The sequence below is a fragment of the Hemitrygon akajei genome, unplaced genomic scaffold (genome assembly GCF_048418815.1).
Source record: "Hemitrygon akajei unplaced genomic scaffold, sHemAka1.3 Scf000134, whole genome shotgun sequence".
NCBI classification, from domain to species: Eukaryota; Metazoa; Chordata; class Chondrichthyes; order Myliobatiformes; family Dasyatidae; genus Hemitrygon; species Hemitrygon akajei.
This window is the reverse complement of record NW_027332020.1, coordinates 28,552-35,251: the sequence shown is the minus strand read 5'-3', so window position 1 is coordinate 35,251 and position 6,700 is coordinate 28,552. Positions and strand designations below refer to the sequence as shown.

General features: G+C 45.2%; 1 pseudogene; it reads right to left on the bottom strand.

Annotated features, from left to right (window-relative positions):
* Positions 1–258: 258 nt before the first annotated feature.
* Positions 259–4,594, bottom strand: LOC140723764 (lysozyme g-like; annotated as a pseudogene).
* Positions 4,595–6,700: the final 2,106 nt, after the last annotated feature.

Below are 6,700 nucleotides of genomic sequence, written 5' to 3'. Positions count from 1 at the left end.
GATAAGTCCCGGCTCTCTGTCTGCGTACTGTCCCGTCTCATGTCAGTGTCTTGCTAAAGATGAATCCCGGCTTGTTGAAGGTTAAGTCCCGGCTCCATGCTGGTTTACCGTTCCTAGACTGCCCCCTAGCTGCAGCCTCCGAGTTATTCAAGCTCCAGCCGCAAGCCTCGTCCCAAGCCTGCAGCCTCAAGATCTCCAGCCTCTAGCCAAGCCTCAACACCCCAAGCCTCTAGCCAAGCCTCAACCCCAGCCTTGTCTCTAGCCAAGCATCGTCAAGTCCTCGCCTGGGTTTGGGGTTCCGAGCCCGAGGCAAGTCCAAGGTTCCGGGTTCTGGGTCCTTGTCCAGTCTCGGGCTTGGAATCCACCCCAGGCTTCTCGGTCCCAAACCCTCGTCCTGGCCGGAATTCCCTTGCCTAGACTGCATCCCGTCCCGTCCTTTGGTTCCGTCTCGTCTTGTTTCCCGGACTTCAGTGCATGTGTCTCGCAGTTGGGTCCCGATGCAACAGCCTTGGCCATCCCCAAGGCGTTCTATGCGTATGTGAAGAACAGGAGGATTACGAGAACGACGGTGGGACTGCTAAAGGATAAAGAGGGCAACATGTGCCTGGAGGCGGAGGATGTTGGGGAGGTCCTAAACGAATAATTTGCTTCAGAATTTACAAGTGAAATGGATCTTGATCAGGGTAAAGGTCGAAATAGAGCAGGCCTGTGTGCGGGACAATGTGGAGATTAAGGGAAAAAAAAGTGCTGAATCTTCTTAAACATCAAGATTGATAAATTCCCAGGGCCGGATATAACACAACAACCCAGATTGTTAGGGGAATAGAGAGAAGAGATTGCCGGAGGTTTAGCTATGATCTTTGAATCCTCTTTGGCTACAGGGGAAGTGTCGGAGGACTGGAGAATGGCAAATGTATTACCCTTGTTTATAAAAAATTGTAATAGGGAGAAACCTGGGAATTATAAACCGGTGAGTATTACGTTGGTGGTATGCAAATTACTGGAAAAAAATTCTTAAGGATAGTATTTACAAGCATTTGGAGAAGTACAGTCTACTCATGAATAGTCAACATGGCTTTGTGAAGGGAAGATCGTGCTTCACGAGCCTGATTGAGTTTTTTGAAGAGGTATCAAAATAAATTGATGAGGGCCGGGCAGTGGATCTGGTCTGCATGGACTTTAGCAAGGCATTTAACAAGGTCCGTCAGGAAAGACTCATCCAGTACGTCATTAGTCATGGGATAAGCAGAATCTTGGCTGTTTGGATATAAAAGAAAAGCTTGAAGGAAGGAAGCAGAGGGTAGTTGCGGAAGGAAAGTATTCTGCCTTCATGTCGGTGACTAGTGGACTGCCGCAGGGATCTGTCCAGGGACCCGTGCTATTTCTGATTTTTATCGGTGACCTGGATGTGGACGCGGAAGGATGGGTGAGTGAGTTTGCGGATGACACGAAGATTGGAGGAGTTGTGGATGGAACTGTAGGTGGTCGAAGGTTACAAGAGGATATAGACAGGCTGCAGAGTTGGACTGAATAATGGCAGATGGAGTTCAAGCTGGATAAGTGTGTGGTGATGCATTTTGGAAGGACAATCCAGAAGACTGAGTACAGGATTAATGATCAGTTACTTAAGCGCGTGGATGAAAAATGGGACTTTAGGGTTCAAATGCCTACATCCCTCAAGGTCGCTTCGCAGGTTGATAGGGTAGTTAAGAAGGCCTATGGGATGCTAGGCTTTATTAACAGGGGGATTGAGTTCAAGAGTAGAGAGGTCATGTTGCAACTCTACAAATCTCTGGTGAGACTGCACTTAGAGTATTATGTTCAATTCTGCTCACCCCATTATAGGAAAGGACGTGGAAGCTACGGAGAGGGTGCAGGAGATTTACCAGGATGTTAACTGGTTTGGAGAAAAAGTCATATGAAGCCAGGTTAGCAAAGCTGGGACTTTTCTCTTTGGAGCGTAAAAGAATGAGAGGGCACTTGATAGAGGTCTACAAGATTATGAGAGGCATAAATAGGGTGGATATTCAGTACGTGTTTCCAAAGGCACCAACAGCAAACACCAGAGGGCATATGAACAACATTAAGGGATGGGAGTTTAGGGGTGACTTCAGGGGTAAGTTTTTTTACACAGTGGTTTGTGAGTGCCTGGAATTACTTGCCAGGGATGGTGGTAGAGGTTAAAACATTAGGGGTAGTTAAGAGCCTCTTAGACAGGCACAGGGATGAAGGAAAAATAGAGGGTTATGCGGTTGTGTGGATTTAGTACTTTTTTAAAGGATCATATGGTTCGGCACAACGTGGAGGGTTGAAGGGCCTGTACTGTGCTGTAGTGTTCTATGGTTCTTTGGAGTTTTCTGGGATGTTGAGGCCGGTGCTGTCGTCGGGATCGGCTGTAAATAGTTGTTTTATAACTATAAGGCAGCACGCAGAAAATGCTGGAGCAACTCAGCAGATAGAAAAGAGTAAACATTCAACTCTTCGGGCCGACAACCGTCATGATTTTGTCCGTGCTGTTCTGTATTTCCAGCATCAACAGATGCTCTCCTGCTTTGTCTGAAACTCAGTTCATCATATTGTTTCCGTTTACTCACAAGTGGGAGTACAGAATAGGGGCATGAAGGCAGCTGAATTGTACTACTGCACAGTCTTTATTTCTATCGTTAATAAGTTTCAAAATCCGATTCAGTGGGTATTTCACCGCATTCTTGAGATCCCCTCGGAATTTGCTCTGATTTATGGCGTAAATACACGTGTTGGTGCAGGAACTGAGGATCTGCAGCATTCCCGATGTCTCTTCTATAATGTAAACGGGATTCATGACAGAATAATAAACAAAACTCATTGAAATCCGCTGATAGATGAAAAATACCAAACGTGTTCCCCACAACAATATGAAACTACCCGTTATACTGAAGAGCAAAACGATGGATTTGCGACGGTTCTCCATCTCCCGGTCCTTGTCATTCTCTTCACTTTTTTGTCCTCGGAGCCGCCTGCGTGCTGGATTAGCCATCAGAATTGGCCTGGCTGTCAGAATATTGAGCATCAAAATCAGAAAGAAAGCGGCACATGGTGTTAAAATACGGTGAAACATCTCAAAAGCCGCCCATGAAGGAGAGTTTTTGTAGCTCGGTGTAAGAACACAGTACCAGGGAACACCAACAATTATTACAAGAGGCTCAGAGGTAAAACCCCATGGGACACTCTCCAAACACGTCAGCACACTCACTGTCCCGATAACCACAGCAGCGGTTCTCTCGGTGCAATATTTTATATTCAGCTTCTCACAGCAAATAGCTACAAATCAATCGAAGTTGAAAGAGACAGTCAGCCAGACAGAGGCCGCGGTGCTCGCAAAAATCTAGCGATACTGCACACAGGAGTGATGAACAAGAATGATTGTGGAAAGTAAATCCAAGCAGTCCACATCAGCAGCGGTTGGGATATAACGACCAGGAGATCGGCCGCTGTCATTCCCACCAAGTAGAGAGTTACACATTTGGAGAGACCGCACTTTCCCCGGGACAGGATCACAATCGCCACCAGGTTCGCTGGAAGAAAGAGGGGAAATAGCAAATTGAGAAAATACTGAACAGAACCCAATGCAGCAGTTTTCGGGGATCGTGAAATATTTCCACTATTTTGCTGCATGTAGCGGTAGAAGGGTGAAGAGAGAGTCAAGATCTGGCTGAGTTTACGCATTAAAATAAAGTCAAATGATTTGAACTCGGATTCCCTTCTGATGACCAAAATATGAAAAGGCAGCCACAAGATAAAACTAGGTAACCGCAGAGTCAATTAATGGTTGGAATAATTTCTGTCGGCGTCATCCGAGTCTGATATGAATGAAATGAACAAAACTCGACGCTGATTGCGGGATTCTTGCATTAAAAATCATCAACTTCCATGCGACTACCTGTCAGCGACAGAACAGCCGAAGGACACAACAGAAACAGCAAATCACGGAACCACTCATCCAGACGAAATAAAATATGCGGGAAAGATGTTAATGTGTATTTCCTTTTATCTGTTTCAGAGAGCCCCCATGACACGACTAACTCTTTCTCATTATCAGAGTCATCATGGCCTGCTGTATAAGCATCCCACATTATGGTAGTCATGGACATTATCCGGACCCATGTTGTAAGCAGCAAGCTCACCTTTAAGCTGCTGCTCTTTGTTCCAGCTTGGAAACTTTTGTTTAATGGCTCCAAACATTCCTACCACCTGTCTCTGTTCCTTGCGTAAGATGTTCTCTGCTGTCATAAGATCCACGAAGTGAATGCCAGCGTTTGTCAACCTGGATGGGACCAAATGCATTCCCATGGTTACCGCAGCCATTTACCAAGGCATTGCCTACTCGAGATTCAAGGGATGCTATAGAACCAATGGGGGCTGGATCGATTTGGAGGGCATGGGCAACTTGATATATCGAAGACTTGCAACGATTTGCCCTCTGAAGATCAGTCTCCATCATCTTTTGAGAAGCCGCAACACCACTGAACCCTAGGCCGTCCTGGTTTGCAGTGACCTGGGAAGCGCCTGTTTTGTCAACCCTTGTAATGTCTCCGTACCTACAAAATCTTGACATAGTTCTGTTACTGGTAGCTACAGAAGGTAGAATGGTGTTCTGATAAAATGTTGGCTGATGACACCTTTACAAGCTCACACAGATGCGTGGGGTGATTACATCTGTACTTCTGCCTCTTGAGTAAAGCCTCACAAGCCAAAGTCCCAACATCTACCAGTCACATTCAAGCACAACTACACAGGCTGTTTTCTATACTGCTTCTTTCTCTTTCTCTACATGCCGTTTGGGGCTTTGTGCTTCCAGCATTTCCCGTGTTTGTTTCCTGTCCCAACATTTGCCAGCTCGCCGACTTTACAGCAGAACTTTGATTGAGGCAGCAGTCAGCGCGTAGTCTGATACAGCCTCTCAGATACATTCAAAAACGAGGAAATCTGCAGATGCTGGAAATTCAAGCAACACACTCAAAATGCTGGTGGAACGCAGCAGGCCAGGCAGCATCTATAGGGAAGAAGACGGCGCGAAACGTCCACAGTACTTTTGTGTGTGTTGTTACAAAGATATACCTGAAGCCTCCAACTGAATATCCATCACAGGGAAGCCGGGGAGAGGAATTCAACGTCCAGTAGCAGACTCGGTGGCGCAGTCAGGTGCCTGTAGCGGTGTCAGATGTGGACAATAGAATACATTTCACAGTATTGATAGTTATGAATGACCACGTCGATTTTGTTAATTGATCAGCAACGACGTCATTGCGTTGTCCAGCAACTACCTCACTTTCTGTCACACCGCACACAATTAGTAAAAATCCTTAATTTTCATGGTGCAACATGAAGCTCCTCACATTTGCTGAATCGTTACCTTTACTCGTACCTCACACAACCGCTCACATACCAATGCAGACAATCAATTAGTATCATCTCCGCGGCAGTATAAGTACAATATTTGCAAGTGCAGTGTAACTGCTTCGAGAGCAAAAGCGCAGAGACCCGAACATCACATTATTGAGCACAAAACACTGGAAGAAATCTGCTTGTCCCACTGAGGTCCTCCGATGTTGGCGGATTTGCTGAATTCATACAGCCTTTTATTTTTAGATCCAGGTATCAGAATCCATAGTTGCTGGTTTCGATTCCATTCCTAGAATGCCGAACACTTGGACTGGACATTTGGCAATGGAAACCAGCGACAGAAACAATCACTAAATTGATATTCAACTTCAATTCCCACCAACGGCAGCTGATACGGCTGTTTGCCGGGAATTCCAAAGACTGAAATAAAAGGATAGTAAACTTCTCCTATCCGCATGAGGACTGGATACCCCATTTCGGTGATAATCTGCCAATTGTGTTGCTGCTCAATTCACAGCTTCGTCAGAACCTCTTAGCAAATGTATTCAAAACGGCGCTGATTTATACAAGCATCAGTCTCCAGAGATACGGTTACTGCGCTGACTGACTGACCACAGTCACTTAAACAAACATAGTGTTTCAAAACCTTTTCTCTGGAGAAAAGATGTAAATATTGGACCGAATGAAGATAAGTACTTATAAATTCCTACGCATTACCTCAGCGGTGGCTCATCCAGCGAAAAGAATGTCGGAGCTCTAATGACAAAGACCCGAAACAGCCACATTTACAGATTTCAGTCTTTTGATCACTAATTATCCATTTGTAAGTACAGTTGAACGACACATTCGATCCCTAACTTCTGTCCCTGCGGTTTTCTATTTTAAGCATCATCCTGCCCCCCTCCCCACACACTCACACACACACAGAAACACACACACACTCATACACGGACACAGACATAGACAAACACACACACACACACACACACACACACACGTGATGGCAGTGGTCTAACAACCACGATGCTGATGTACAAAACATGAGATCACCAGCAGATTCTGGAAATCCAAGGCACCACACACAATGTGTTGACAAAGCTCTGCGGAGTTCCTCAAAAATGTTGAGATGTTCCTAATGTAATAAGCGTTTTAGAGCATCTCAAAGCTGTTAGAGGTCAAACGAAAATTACGAAGAAATGCTTCGATCTGCAAAGGAAATATTAAATATTGAATATTAAAATTTTGTCTCTAATTTGGGAGATTTAGATAGGATGGTCAATAACGCAGGATAGCTGAAAGTGAATGAAAGAAAGACAAG